Source organism: Podarcis liolepis (genome assembly GCF_965112155.1).
Source record: "Podarcis liolepis genome assembly, chromosome: 3".
NCBI classification, from domain to species: domain Eukaryota; kingdom Metazoa; phylum Chordata; class Lepidosauria; order Squamata; family Lacertidae; genus Podarcis; species Podarcis liolepis.
Window position 1 is genome coordinate 23,066,388 of NC_139557.1, and position 14,729 is coordinate 23,081,116.

Below are 14,729 nucleotides of genomic sequence, written 5' to 3' on the forward strand. Positions count from 1 at the left end.
CCTAGATGGGCCTTTGGCCTGATCCAGTAGAGCTATTACATGAAGAGACACATCACCATGATCTTAAGTAGGAACACAACCTCCTTTATTAGATTCTCCCTCCAACAGACTAGGAAGAATGAAGGACCAGAACATTATAATTCTCCACACCACACATAAGAGCAGAACACACTGCTTTGAGAATGGGCTTTCCCCCCTACAATGTAGATTTACTTCAAAATGATGCCTCAAATCAATAGGCAATCTGGCGTGCCGCTGTAACATGACGTCACATTACGTCATGGGTGCCATTGGGCACCCATAATCTGGGGTCCAATTCAGCACCCCTGATCTCTTGGGTCTTCAGCATTTTTCAGAAATGGAGGTTCTGTCGCTTAGGCCATTTTGTGCAGCACGTGTGCCAATTGGAACTAAAAACAGTGCCAAATTGGAAATCTTTACCAATGTACACAGGTGACAGCCTTTTAAAATCCATTTCCCATGCTCTTTTAAGAGGAATAATTGACAGAACAGTGAGGTGCAACACACTGAAGAACGAGGCTCAGTAGCAGCACTTAATTTGGCTGCGAGAATTTGTCTTCTCAAGAGCGTCATCGTTTAGCTGCAACCGTCTTCCGATTTCTAGATGCTAGTTTCTGAAAAATGATGATGGCTTGAATCTGCTGCAGTATTAAAAATGCTCAGAGAGCTTAAGTCACCAGGTTGAAACGGATATTCTTAAGAACAGAGGGCTCTGCCTTATACCAGATCAGACCATTTGTCTATCAATCTCAGCTTTGTCTACAGTGACTTGTAGTAGCTTTCCTGTGTTTCAGCCATAAGTTTTTCCTAGCACTATTTGCAGAGGTGCTAGACACTGGACCTGGGAGCTTCTGCATGCAAAGCAATAGTGCATTGTTTTATTCTAGAAACACTGGTGCAAATCTACCTTGTTCAGCATAAATATTGCCGGCACATGCAGCCACCCTGACCATTCTCATCTGATCAAAGGCAGTGATCAGGGCAGGAAAATTCTGCAATGCATTTACGGTATTAGTAAACATATTAGGAGGAAGTGTGATGCTGCCAGTTTAACTCTAAAAGGGAAATCAAGTCTGCACTATGGTGTCCTGTGTGTCGTTAGATTTGGGTCGAATAGACCTGGCTTCATGGCCGTGCAGGAACTGTGTGACTTTGGACCAGCCACATACTTGGAGGGTTGCGTTAGAGGCATAAATGGCATCATCCTGTACCCTGCCAATATTGCTAAAAATGAAAGACTGCTCGCTTCAGCTAGTTTCTCAGGGGAAGTATGCCATAAATTTGAAGAGAGCCTTGCACGTCTCCAAAAGGGAAAAGCAACCCAGGACTGATGAAAAATGAACTCGAGCTGAACTCTCCCAGTGGCAACTCAATGAGGAATAACAATGAGATATATGTGAGGATAATGGTGTGAAATATTCTATGAGACACAGAAGGGTGACCTAGTGTTCCCGTGCAAAGGAAAACAAGGATCAGGTCTGACGTGCTAAGCAACCTGTCTCCCTGGCAGCTCATATATAAGGAGGAAATTATGTTCTCCATATGAGCCTCGTCTAATTTAATAACAAATGCTCACACTTTCAAAATGCTGCAGAGGCTTTCACAACTCACTTAATGCTTACAAATTACTTCTAATACTGTACACTAAAAATAAAACATGCCATTTGCTGATTCATTAATAAGTCATATAAGGCAGGTGAAGGTACACATAGCAATTCTCTGAACCTTTGGCATTAGTATTCAAATCTCTTCCCTCCCCCTCCCCCCAAACCCACCCATATTGTATTTTCAGAGATACTTGGTAATAGCACCTCATCAGGAGTACTGGAAATCTTATAGGGATATGTATTGCACAGTCTTGGCTTCCAGTGCAAACTGTGAAACATGGAACACAGCAGCTTCTTTGGGGAATTTCTATATTTATTGAACATTTCTAGCCCAAAGGCTGCAGAGCGCCTGGAAATTTCCAATTTCCTGAGACATACTCTGCACACCAACACCCTTGCAATGTCCAGTGAGCTCCGCATCTCATGCCCTCAGTTATGGCAAACCTTCAAAATGTAGCAAAGCTCTACCCCAGAAATAGTATGACCAAAATTGTAAACATATTAAGGTTATGGAACCCCAGCCTGTGATATACAGTAGATGACAATCACAGCGTTTAGGTACAGAATTCTAAGCCACCCTGACAATTCCATTCCTCACATTCTTAACTCTTTGCCTAACCTTCCATCCTTTCTGCTCAAGCCCTCAAAATTTATGTTGCATTTCTTGCTTCAAGTACATGTCACATGAATATTTGTCTTGTGATCCTGGATTTTTAAATTTCTTTATTTCGCCTTCCCATGTTGAATGTTGCTTGGCTTGCTCTGCTGAAACACTTGCAGGCAACCAGCAACTCTGCCTGACTGTCTGTGGCTGTAAACCAGGAATCTTCAAGACCCGGAAGCCCCTTTTAACCCAAACATGCATTTGGGGTCCATTTCTTAATCTTTTACCATGATTTACACGGTAATAGTGCTCCTGTTGCGACCTACCTTGGATCAGGCCACAACCCACCAGCTGAAGACCGGTGTTCTAAACTACTCTACCACAATGGGATAAAAATCAAGGAAGACTTTAACAAGTTCCCTTGAGTTCCCTTAGGAAAAATGAAATGAAATGAAATACTACAACAATGGTAGCTCAGAAGTCAGAACGGAATCCGTTCCAGAAGGCCGTTCGACTTCCAAACTGTTCGGAAACCAAAGTGCGGTTTGTTGGACGTTGGGTTCCAAAGAACATTCACAAACCGAAACACTCACTTTGCGGCGTTCAGGAGCCAAAACGTCCGAGTACCAAGGTGTTCAGGATCCAAGGTACGACTGTACTTGAAATTCAATAGATCCTATAGCTAGAATTACATACAATCTAACCTCTGTTTTTAAGGGGTTATTTTTAAGATGGTTTAGGATAATTAGGCCTTTTTCTAAAAAAGATTAAAACAACAGCATGATTTTTATCACTAGGCATTGAGGGTACAGTCTTTGGAATTTTGGGGCTAAATAAAAGTATTTAAATAAAATAAAATAAAACTATTTCAAGGTAAAAGGAGTAACACAGAAAACTTTTGCTTGCCAACCAAGAGAAAGAAACCCAAGTTTGATGAGCCAAGGATTCAAGTATTCAAGTTTGGCATCACAAATGGCAAAAAGGTTTGCATTAAAAAAAAAATGTTTAAACAAAATATTCATGGAACAATTTCAGGCAACAACCAAATGTGTAAATATGACCATCTGCTTGTGGGCCGATGAATACAAACAACAGCAACACATGCCACCGACATCATATGCCAACCATCACCTTGATCATCTTATGTTCGTTCTTGTCTCCTTCCTCTCCCTGAACTGTTGCATATGCATGCGCATATAAAAATCACTCAGCACAGTTGGAGCCCAATCCTTACGGGAGCATGAGGTGCTTCCCTGGCATACATGATAGCTAATCACAACAAACCCACCTCTAATTAGAACACAAGCCTTTCCGGCCTTCCAGTGCCCAATATCTCTGCCCACGTGACCGAGCACAAACGGCCTGATGCGAGGGACGTTCCTTTTTTTGAGAAATGCACAGCATTGGCTGCCACTGCCCATTGCAAAAAAGCAAAAAGAAACCTACACAGGAAGCTGCAAACCTTCACAGGTATTATTATTATTATTATTATTAATACCCCGCCCATCTGGCTGAGTCTCCCCAGCCACTCTGGGCGGCTCCCAATCACATGTTAAAAACAATACAGCATTAAATATTAAAAACTTCCCTAAACGGGGCTGCCTTCAGATAGGATAACTGCTTATTTCCTTGACATCTGAAGGGAGGGTGTTTTACAGGGTGGGCGCCACTCCCGAGAAGCCCCCCTGTCTGGTTCCCTGTAATCTCACTTCTCGCAATGAGGGAACCGCCAGGAGGCCCTCGGCGCCGGATCTCAGTGTCCGGGCTGAACGATGGGGGTGGAGACACTCCTTCAGGTATACAGGACCAAGGCCGTTTAGGGCTTTAAAGGTCAGCACCAACACTTTGAATCGTGCTCAGAAACGTACTGGGAGCCAATGCAGATCTCTCAGAACCGGTGTTATGTGGTCCCGGCAGCCACTCCCAGTCACCAGTCTAGCTGCCGCATTCTGGATTTATTGCAGTTTCCGGGTCACCTTCAAAGGTAGCCCCACGTAGAGTGCATTCCAGTAGTCCAAGCAGGAGATAACTAGTGCATGCACCACTCTGGCGAGACAGTCCGCGGGCAGGTAGGGTCTTAGCCTGCGTACCAGGTGGAGCTGTTAGACAGCTGCCCTGGACACAGAATTAACCTGTGCCTCCATGGACAGCTGTGAGTCCAGAATGACTCCCAGGCTGCGCACCTGGTTCTTCAGGGGCACAGTTACCCCATTCAGGACCAGGGAGTCCCCCACACCTGCCCACCCCCTGTCCCCCAAGAACAGTACTTCTGTCTTGGTTGACTGTGAATGTCCAAAAGAAGATCCTATGAAGACCTCTTGTCCCCAGGCCTAGGATGGATGGCATAGCAAAGGGCATAACAAGTTTCTGTTTCTGTCATTGAAACATTCAATGCGTGGATTACAAGTGGAAGATGAACAGTAGTCTAATCATTATGTTCTTTATATTGAAAAGCCCTTTAGACGCACCATTCTGTTTTTATACAGTTGCTAATAATGCGTAAAAGAAGGCCATGTTATCCTTTGTGGTAATGTGTCTCAGTCTGTGGGAAACCTCGTTCTGATGACCCCAGAAGCAGAAAGTCGGCTGTGGGTGGTTGCTAGGGAACTAATGGCATGGTTTCTCTGGTGAAATTTTCAATTTCATTGAAATTGAAAATAGAAATGAGAGAAATCCCCTGCTGGAAAAGACCACAATCTGTCAAGTACATCATCCCATTTCCAGAAGCAGCCAGCTAGTTGCCTTCAGAATTCACAGGAAGGGTATGATCACTATCCCCTTTTTCCTTTCTGACCCTCAGAGGTCCACTGGTGCTGGGTGTGCATTCTCCATTCACCTATGAAAGTCTAACAAAGGTTTTTCAGTGTCATCTAAGATGATGGCTATTGCTGCTTACGTTTTCACGCCATCGTGTCCAAGACGTGCAATGAGAAGATGTAAAAAAAAAAAAAAACCCAAGAAAGGCCGCAGTCGTCTCTGCAAACTCCCACTGTCCACCATTCAAGGACGCTGACTTATGATCCCAGCATGATACCTGCAAATAGAGGGAACCAATGAACTCATAATGATAGAGGCCCACCCACAATACCCCTCTGCATCACAACTAGGGAACGGAGAAATCATGATTTGGTTTGCATTTAAAGGCAAGCTTACCTAATTCTTTGTGGCAACAATGGAAGGTTGCCGGGGGGGAGGCAATTCAGTCCCAATCCCTGAGAGCAGCAATATAGGATCCAGTGGATCCCAGGCTGTCTCAGCCCTGGCCCATCCTCAGAACACTCCATTTCGCAGCTGTCAACTGGGCTGTTCTGGCTGGCCCATCACTGGTGGATCTTCCACTTATCCACCAATTCAACAGACAGTGGAAGGCTTGCTGAACTGGCAGACGTGAGCAGAGAGATGCTTCCACTCATTCCAAACCCCCCATAGCCCCTACAGAAGGGGGCGAGTTTGGATCACAGCCTAAGAGTTTTATAATGTCAGTGTGCAAGCAGTGTCTCTGAACTGGTTCAAAACCAGTTTGAAATGTCTAAACAGAAACCAAATCAGGGAGTTTGTTAAAAAAATAAATAATATAAATAACAATTTGGAACCATCCCCATTTTTTTAATGGTTCAACTCCCTGATTTCCAGTTCTGTGTGTGGCTGGCCTTGCAGGCGGGGAGAGGGGAAGCAATTGATCTATCAATTAAAGCAGTATTGGAAAAGAAAGGAAGAAAGCCATTCACTACTGGCATATAAGTGCCTAACAGTGTAACTATGGGAGAATCTACAGTTCAAGTTTACATCATAAAGTGTTGTTATTATTGTTATTTGTACCCCACCCATCTGACTGGGTTGCCCCAGCCACTCTGAGCGGCTTCTAACATATATAAAAGAACAATAAAACATTAAACATAAAAAAACTTCCTTAAATGTCTTAAAATATGTTAAGCTATTTCCTCCAACGATTCCTGCATACCAGAGCCTTATATCACTGTTACTTCAAAGCCAAATATTTTGAAGCATGCTCCTGACTCACTAGGAGAAATCACTCATGGAACTAGCAGGCAAGGTGCCATTTGTACCAAGTACAGAACACCCATACTGTGCATACTGAAGAAGAAAGGCAGAAATCCTCTGAAAGTATAGCGTCATATGACAATACAGAGAGACTTGTCCCTTTGCTGTCTGTGGGCTGTGTTTTCCTTCTCTTTCTCCTCGGGGCTAAATGAGATGCGGTGTTGGCAGGCTCGTATGTTTGCATACAGGTCGTGCCCTGATCGCACATACTGCCGTGTTGAGAAAACCAGCAAAAGGGATGTTTACATGAAGTGAGCCTGCCTATGGCACTTTCTCCCAGCCAAGCACACTCTTGGTATATGAGTTCAGCTCAAGAGAAAGGGCAAATGAAAGCAGTGAGAGACAAGCTGGCATGGGGAGGGTTCTGAACTCCTCACCCATAAGCCACCACCATCCAGCATTTTCCTCCTTCCTGAGAAGTCTCTGCTCTTTCTTCCTCGCTGCTCTGTATTCTTGGAACTGTCTCCCAGATCACCTGCACAATGCCATCTCTCTCAAACGCTCCTTTTTGTGGGGGATAATCAGTCTCATATAACCAACATACCTGTCTAATTGATGCTTGAAACAGTTAAGACCATAGAGAAAGCTGTCCTGCCAGGCTTAGCTCACCTTGGGAGGGACTTGGTCATCAAGTCTTTGTCCTTCCCATCTACCACAACCCCCCAGTCTACCAGAGAAACTCAGCGTGTAAGGAGGTCTAAGCTGGTTGCTGTAGCTCATACGGCATGGCACTTACAAGCCACTCTTGAGCTCCTATACCAATAATTTAGGAACTTTCGTCACACGCTCAGGGCTGATTAGGCTGTTGTCTCTGCAGGGAGGACCCACTGACAGAGGGGCCCCATTAAGAATGAGGGAGAAAGATGCGCCTCACCGGGGGGGGGGGGCATTCCACAAAGAGGGAACCATCACCAAGAAGACCCTTTCACAGGGCAATGCCAACCAGCCGGCAGCCAGCTGCACAGGATTGGCTCTCTGGTATCACCTGATTCCCAGGACCAAGAGAATTCTGTGCTGTGATGCTAGTAGCTTAACTTGAACTACCTGCAGTCCCCCTTCTCTGATCCATGCCTCTCTCACATCTCCCACTTCAAGCCCTGCAACACCTGTCGAGAAGCCCAGCTGTAGCCATAGCTGTGTGTATGGGACTCCTTACCCTTAAATTCTGTAGGCTGTATCTCAAGTCTAGTTAAATCAACACTGTTCTATTGACTTCATCTTTGAAATTACACCAGCTGAGGATTCAGAGACATATGTTTTACACACACACCTGCTAAAGAAAGGATTATTTCTGGAGGAAAGGAGCTTAGCTTTCCTTTGAATTGAAGAGTTTGGGGGCTTCTGAAAGCTGCTGTGGTTGCTGAATCCCAAGAGCATCGTCTCCTTTGTGGCATTGTTTTTCTTTTAAACGGAAGATCTTTTCCTAACCAGAATAAAAATGGCTTGTCATGTTGAAGCGTAACATCTGTGGGTTTCGCTTTTATGAAAGCAGAACCGCACATCTGCACTGTAAATACTCAGTAATGCTTACATACATTAATCTGTATTCCCAGCTATGTCTTTTCGCCCCACATTCAAACCTGGAGACAGGAGATCTCAGAAAATGAGAACCTGGCTTTAAACAATGAAACGGGGGGAGGAGAAAGAATCCAGCCCAAAGAAGGAGCATTAAATTCTTTTGCTAGGAAGGAAAACTGCGCTGAGAGTAAGTGCATTTGGTTTAAAAACTATTCTGAGATATTTTCAGTCAATGCAGGTCAGAAAGATGGTCTGTGGATTCTGGGAAAGGAGATTTGAATACACTATTAAATACAAATCAGATAACTTAAAAATCAATTTTGTTCCAGGGAAAAAGTTCTCTCAAACCAAAAGAGACTCAACTAATTACATCAAGCAAGGAGATGTAATATAGTCTATATGCACTTCAATAGATTTTTGTCTACGTGCAGAACAGGCAGCTAGAAAACCATGGCAGCAGGGGCCAGACATGCTCAGAATGTTTAATCTGGTGTCTTTTGCCTAGAAATGGAGTGCACATTATTAATGCCACAGGGACTGCACTGAAAGTGGTCTCCACATGGTGGCCCATAACAACATAGGGGCTGTGGACATCAGTAAGAACCTGGCACAGGGGCAAGGGGATCAAAGTACTTCCACAAAGGCCAGCTTATGGTGGCATCCCATCACAACCGAATAAAATCTGCTCTGGATCGTAGAAACAGCCATGCAGTTCTTACAGCACAAAACAGAGCAAGTGGTCATTGAACACATGGTTTGGCACACTGGGCAACATCCTTGGTAGTGGCTCTTCTGAGCCTGATTGCCATCACATTAGCCACCCAGAAATCCTGGGAAGTGACAGCAAGGTGGAATGTTTCCATTTTCAGCTCACGCCCAGTAAGGGATATTTTGAAATAGCCCCTTACTTCAATTCCTGGATGCGCCAGTACAGTGGTACCTCGGGTTAAGAACTTAATTCGTTCTGGAGGTCCATTCTTAACCTGAAACTGTTCTTAACCTGAAGCAGCACTTTAGCTAATGGGGCCTCCTGCTGCTGCCGCGCCGCCGGAGCCCGATTTCTGGTCTTATCCTGAAGCAAAGTTCTTAACCTGAAGCATTATTTCTGGGTTAGCAGAGTGTGTAACCTGAAGCGTCTGTAACCCGAGGTACCACTGTATACAGAGTGTGTAGAGAAATTCATAAGAGGAGGGAAAATAACATCTGTATTTCAGACAAACTGGCAGGGTTTCAAATGAAGGCTTCAGGAAAACCTTATCCAGCCTTCCTGCAAGTTATTCGTGCTCCCAGTGCTGGAATTCTAATGTTTGATCTTTGAGAGCAATACTAGATGCGACAATGGCAAAATATGGCGAGGGCAGCTGATCGAAAGATCGCAAAGGTCACACAGGGGAGCACTCCCTGCCTGCCCACCACAAAATCCAATGGGTCCTCCTTGCAGCCAAGTTTGCTTCTGTTATCAGAACCCTGCTGAGGGGAAGGTGACATTGGAGGGCAGGGTATGGGGAGGGGTTCTTTCTACACTTCCTTGTAGGGGGGGGAATGAGTAAAAATACATGCGGAGCTCTGTGTTTTTAGCCCTATATAAGCTGAAAAGTCCATTAAGATATGCCAGAGAGGGTCAGGTTTCCATCCATTCTGGGAGCAAATCTTCAGAAACTACAGTGCAGAGCCTTTACATTGGTGGCCCTGTCAGTGTTCCGCACTACAGCATAAACTGCTGCGCCTGATGGGCATTTAGCGCTTTTGCATCTTAATATAGTGGAAGGTTTATTGATTTGTCATGTGTTACGATTTGTAATGAGATTTATTAGCTGCACTGCGTTTCTGAAATGAATCAATCAGGATGTATTAGTAAGCAGGCCATAATACAAATGAGTCAGGGTATTCAGATAAATTGAGTGTGACTCCAGCTGTTTAGCATTTCTCTATTCTTTTAAGAGGCTGCTTCTGTGCTGGGAATCCATGCCTGATTTTGTTTTTTCCAACATCTGTACGTGTAACAAAAGAGATGGACACACAGTTGTGAAAAAATAAAAAAAAAATCCCTTCGAGTAGCACCTTATGAGACCAACTAAGTTTGTTATTGGTATGAGCTTTCGTGTGCATGCACACTTCTTCAGATACCAGTTGTGACAAGTAATGATCTATGTGTGGTTTTTCATCATAAAAGTACTTTTAAAATGACTTTTGAGCTAATGGCTGAGATAAGAAAACAAGATTCCTTATCTCCAAATAGGATACTGAAGCCAGAACAGGCATTTCAAACCACACCAGAAGTAGTCTAAACAGTCCTACATGGTATGCTGCCTCCTACCAAATCAGACCACTAATTCATCTAACTCAGTATTGTCTCTGTGATGGCCTGGGATTCCGATTCGGAGGATGAAACAGAGGAATCCCAGCCTGCACAAGAGTCCCTGCCTCCAGGGCCGGCTGAACTGGGGCAAGGCCTAGATGCTGAAGAACCTGCACCTGTGGCAGTGCATCAGGAGCTGGCCCCAGGTGAAACCCTTCTGGCCCCAGAGAGGCTTGACGACTCAGTGGCCACAGGTGAGCCTCCTCCAGGGCCCAGTAACCCTTCGGCCTCTCCTGATCTGGAGAGGCTTAGGGCAGAGAGGCGAAGGGAACTGGTTGCCCCCAGGAGGAGTGCTCGCCTTAAGGCCAGAGGAGGCGGGGCTCCTGGGGGCCGGGACCGCCCCTGGCCTTAGAAGAGGATAAAAGCCCAGTCAGCCCGGCCCCAGGTTGCGGGAGCAACGTCGTTGTTGGCTTCGGACCTTCCTGTGTTCCTGATCCCTGCTCGGCCTTCTGTTCCTGACTATCCGGTACTCCTGTTCCCTGCTCGGCTTCCTGTTCCTGACTATCCGGTACTCCTGTTCCCTGCTCGGCCTCCTGTTCCCGACCATCCGGTGTTCCTGTTCCCTGCACAGCCTCCTGTTCCAGCGTACCTGTTCCCCGCCCGGCTCTCTGCCTCAGACCTTGCCCCTCTTCGTGTGGACTCTGCTACACCCAAGGTACCTTACCCCCAGGACCAGCACAGTTTGCTCCCGCCACACCCGCACTCCCCCTTCGTAGGGGTGCGTTCGGGAAGAGCCAGAGGCCATGGCTGAACAGGCGGCTGCACTGGTGGCTTTGGCCCAGGAGAACCAGGCCTTGACTCACACCGTGCAGCAGCTCAGCGACGCGGTTGTGGCACTTCAGCAACGCTTGGAAGCCCTACCGGCTCCTGGGGCCGACGCCCCGGCTCCGGGCAAGTACCCAGTTGCTTTGCCTGAGAAATTTGATGGAGCCCCGGCCAGCTTTCCCATGTTCCTGGCCCAGGCCAAGCTGTATATTCAGGGGCGAGCCCGGAACTTTCCTGACGACCGCACCAAGGTGCACTTTTTGATTAGTTTGTTAAAGGACCAGGCGGCCAAGTGGGCGTTGCCGCTACTCAGGCAAGACTCCCCCTTGCTGGCAGACTATACGGGGTTTTGCAATCGTTTGGAGGCCGCGTTCGGCAACCCCCAGAAAGAGAGTCAAGCCAACCGGGCGATTCGGCGTTTGAAACAGGGCAAGTCCACGGTGGCCACATATACCACGGAGTTTCGGCTGTTGGCACAGGACTTGACCTGGAATGACTCGGCACTGCGGGACCAGTATCTCGAAGGGCTTTCGGACGAGGTACTGGACCAGTTGGCCACAATGGAACGCCCCACCACGCTGGACACTCTCATTCAACGGAGTCTACAAATAGACGACCGGTTGGAGGATCGTCGTCAGGCCCGGGGTCGCCGACACTCCCAGTTCACGGCACCAGCTTTTTCCGGCAGCCCCACGGTCACAACTGATTTAACGGAGGAGCCTATGCAGCTCGGGGCAGTGCGGCCACGCCTTTCCCCCGCAGAGAAGGCGCGGCGTCGGGAGGGAAATCTCTGTCTTTACTGTGGCGGAAGTGGACACTTCGCTTGGTCCTGCCCTGAGAAACGCCAGCCGCAGGGAAACCGCCAACCCCAGTAGCTGATGGCCCTAGCTACCGGGGGTCCCAAACCGTACAGAATGGGCCCGCACCAATGGACTTACAACATCTTATGGTTTCGGTACGTTTATACCCTCCAGGGGGGCCCTGGATCCTCACCCATGCTTTGGTAGATTCAGGGGCAACCCGCTCCTATATGGACGCTGCTTTTGCCACCCATCATCAGGTGCCACTTCGGAACAAGCCAGTACCGATCCAGGTGGAAGCGATTGACGGACGACTTCTGCGTTCAGGTGCTGTTACTCAGGAGACCCAGCCCCTGGTCCTGTGTCTCCAGCAGCACCGGGAGTTGCGAACTTTGGACATTGCTTCTATGCCCCGCTTCCCCCTGGTGCTCGGGATGGACTGGCTGGAAGCCCACAACGTTCAGATTGACTGGGTCAAACGGACCGTGCACTTCCCAGACCCATGTTCCCATGCTCAATCCGGAACGCTGGCGGCCGCGCCCTCAGAGGAGGCAGCACCCACGCTCCCAGCCGTGTACCAGGACTACCAGGACGTGTTCGAGGAACGGGGGGCAGACCAGCTGCCGCCGCATCGGCCTTTTGACTGCGGCATAGACCTCCAACCCGGAGCGCCTTTACCAGTGAGTCGCTTATATTCCCTAACAGAGCCAGAGCGCGAGGCTTTGCAGGACTTCTTGCGCAAGAACCTGGAGCGTGGGTTCATTAGGCCTTCCACCTCGCCTACCGCGGCACCAGTGCTTTTCGTTAAGAAGAAATGTGGGGAACTCCGCCCTTGCCATGATTACCGAGCCCTGAACAAAATTACCGTCCCAGACCGGTACCCCTTACCCCTTATCTCGGAGCTGCTGGAGCGGGTGCAAGGGGCACAGGTGTTCACCAAGCTGGACCTCCGAGGGGCCTACAACTTGATTCGGATCCGAGCTGGGGATGAGTGGAAGACAGCGTTTGGGACCCGGTACGGGCAGTTCGAATATTTGGTTATGCCTTTCGGTTTGTGCAACGCGCCTGCTGTGTTCCAACGCTACATCAACCACGTGTTTCAGGACTTGTTAGACAAGTACGTGGTGGTGTATTTGGATGACATACTGATTTACTCCCGTGACCCGGCTCACCATGAGGGACATGTCCGGACCGTGCTGCAGCGCTTGCGTGAGCACCGTTTGTACGCAAAGCTCAGCAAGTGCGAGTTCCATCAGCGGACTGTGGACTTCCTTGGTCACCGGCTCTCTCCAGATGGGGTGCAAATGGACCCGGGGAAGGTGACAGCGGTTCGAGAATGGGCGGCACCCCGGAACCGCAAGGACCTACAGCGTTTCCTGGGGTTCGCCAATTACTACCGGACCTTCATCGCTGATTATGCTCATCGCACCACCCCGTTGACCCGGCTACTGCGCCCAAAGACGCCGTTTTCCTGGGACAAGGAGGCAGAGGAGGCGTTTCAGGGGTTGAAGGCCTGTTTCCAGAGGGCACCAATCTTACAACATCCTGACCCCTCTCGACCTTTTGTGGTGGAGACCGACGCCTCCAGTACGGCTCTCGGTGCCGTCTTGTCTCAACAGATTGGGGCTGAAGCGCCACTCTTACCCTGTGCCTTCTATTCCCGCCAGCTCCTACCAGCGGAGCGTAACTATACTGTGTGGGAGCGGGAACTACTGGCCATCAAGGTAGCCTTTGAGGTCTGGCGCCACCATCTTGAGGGGGCACGACATCCGGTGGAGGTGAGAACTGACCACCGGAACCTGGAGTACCTCCAGACCACCCGCAAGCTGAACCAAAGACAGATCCGGTGGGCGTTGTTCTTTTCCCGGTTCCAGTTCCGGATCCGCTACATCCCTAGCTCTCAGAATCAGAAGGCGGATGCCCTGTCCCGGAAACCTGAAGACAACGCAGACACGGTACAGCAAGCAGAACCCACCACGATCCTACCTCCGGCTGCATTCCTGGCCACCCAGGAGGCGCAGCCACTGCAGGTTCGGGTGCGGGAACAGCAGCGGGTCGACGCTTGGGCCCAGGATCGGCTCCGGGAGCTGGCTGAAGGGTCCAGCCCACAGTATCCGGGACTGGTCCTGCATCAGGGCCTTCTGCTGCATCACGGTCGTCTGTACATCCCGCCAGGGCCACTACGGCTGGAGGTTCTCCGGATGGCCCATGATGCCCCAGCAGCGGGGCACTTTGGACGGTATCGGACCACCCATCTGGTCAGTCGAGAGTTTTGGTGGCCCCGCCTGAAGGCTGACGTGGCTCGCTACGTTGCTGGTTGTGATGTCTGCCGGCGTGCCAAGGGACCTACCGGGCGACCCCCCGGCCTACTTCAGCCATTGCCAGTTCCACCGCGTCCTTGGCACACGGTTTCATTGGACTTTATAGTGGACTTACCCTCGTCTCGTGGCTGTACCTGTCTTCTGGTTTTCTCCGACCATTTCACCAAGATGGTGCACTGCGCTCCCTGTCCATCCGTACCCACAGCCAAGGAAACTGCTCAGCTGTACCTTCAGCATGTCTTCCGCTTGCATGGCCTACCTGAGCGCGTGGTGTCCGACCGGGGCGTTCAGTTCACATCCCGGTTCTGGCAAGCATTACACCAGACCCTCGGGACAGAGGTCTGCCTCTCGTCAGCCTACCACCCACAGACCGATGGCCAGACGGAACGGGCGAACGCGGTGCTGGAGCAGTACCTCCGGTGTTACTGCAGCTACCAGCAGGATGACTGGGTCGACCACCTGGCATTGGCAGAGTTCGCCTATAACAACGTGGTGAATGCGTCCACCCAGCAGACCCCGTTCCAGGCCAGTTATGGTTATCATCCACGGCTGTTTCCAGAGGTGCTGCCGGCGTCCGCGGTCCCGGCGGTGACGGAGTGGCTTCAAGAGCTCCAGTCCCAGCAACAGCTTTTGGTGGAGCAACTGCACCAGGCCAAGGAAGCGTACAAAGCC

General features: G+C 49.1%; 1 long non-coding RNA gene across 1 annotated transcript in view; it reads right to left on the bottom strand.

Moving 5' to 3' along the window:
• The window catches only part of LOC310703464, a 40,845-nt gene that overhangs the window by 19,275 nt on the left and 6,841 nt on the right, over nucleotides 1-14,729 (bottom strand). Inside the window, exon 3 of the long non-coding RNA XR_014524153.1 lies at nucleotides 5,129-5,266. This is a non-coding gene — a long non-coding RNA (uncharacterized lncRNA). The remainder of the gene's footprint in view (nucleotides 1-5,128; nucleotides 5,267-14,729) is intronic.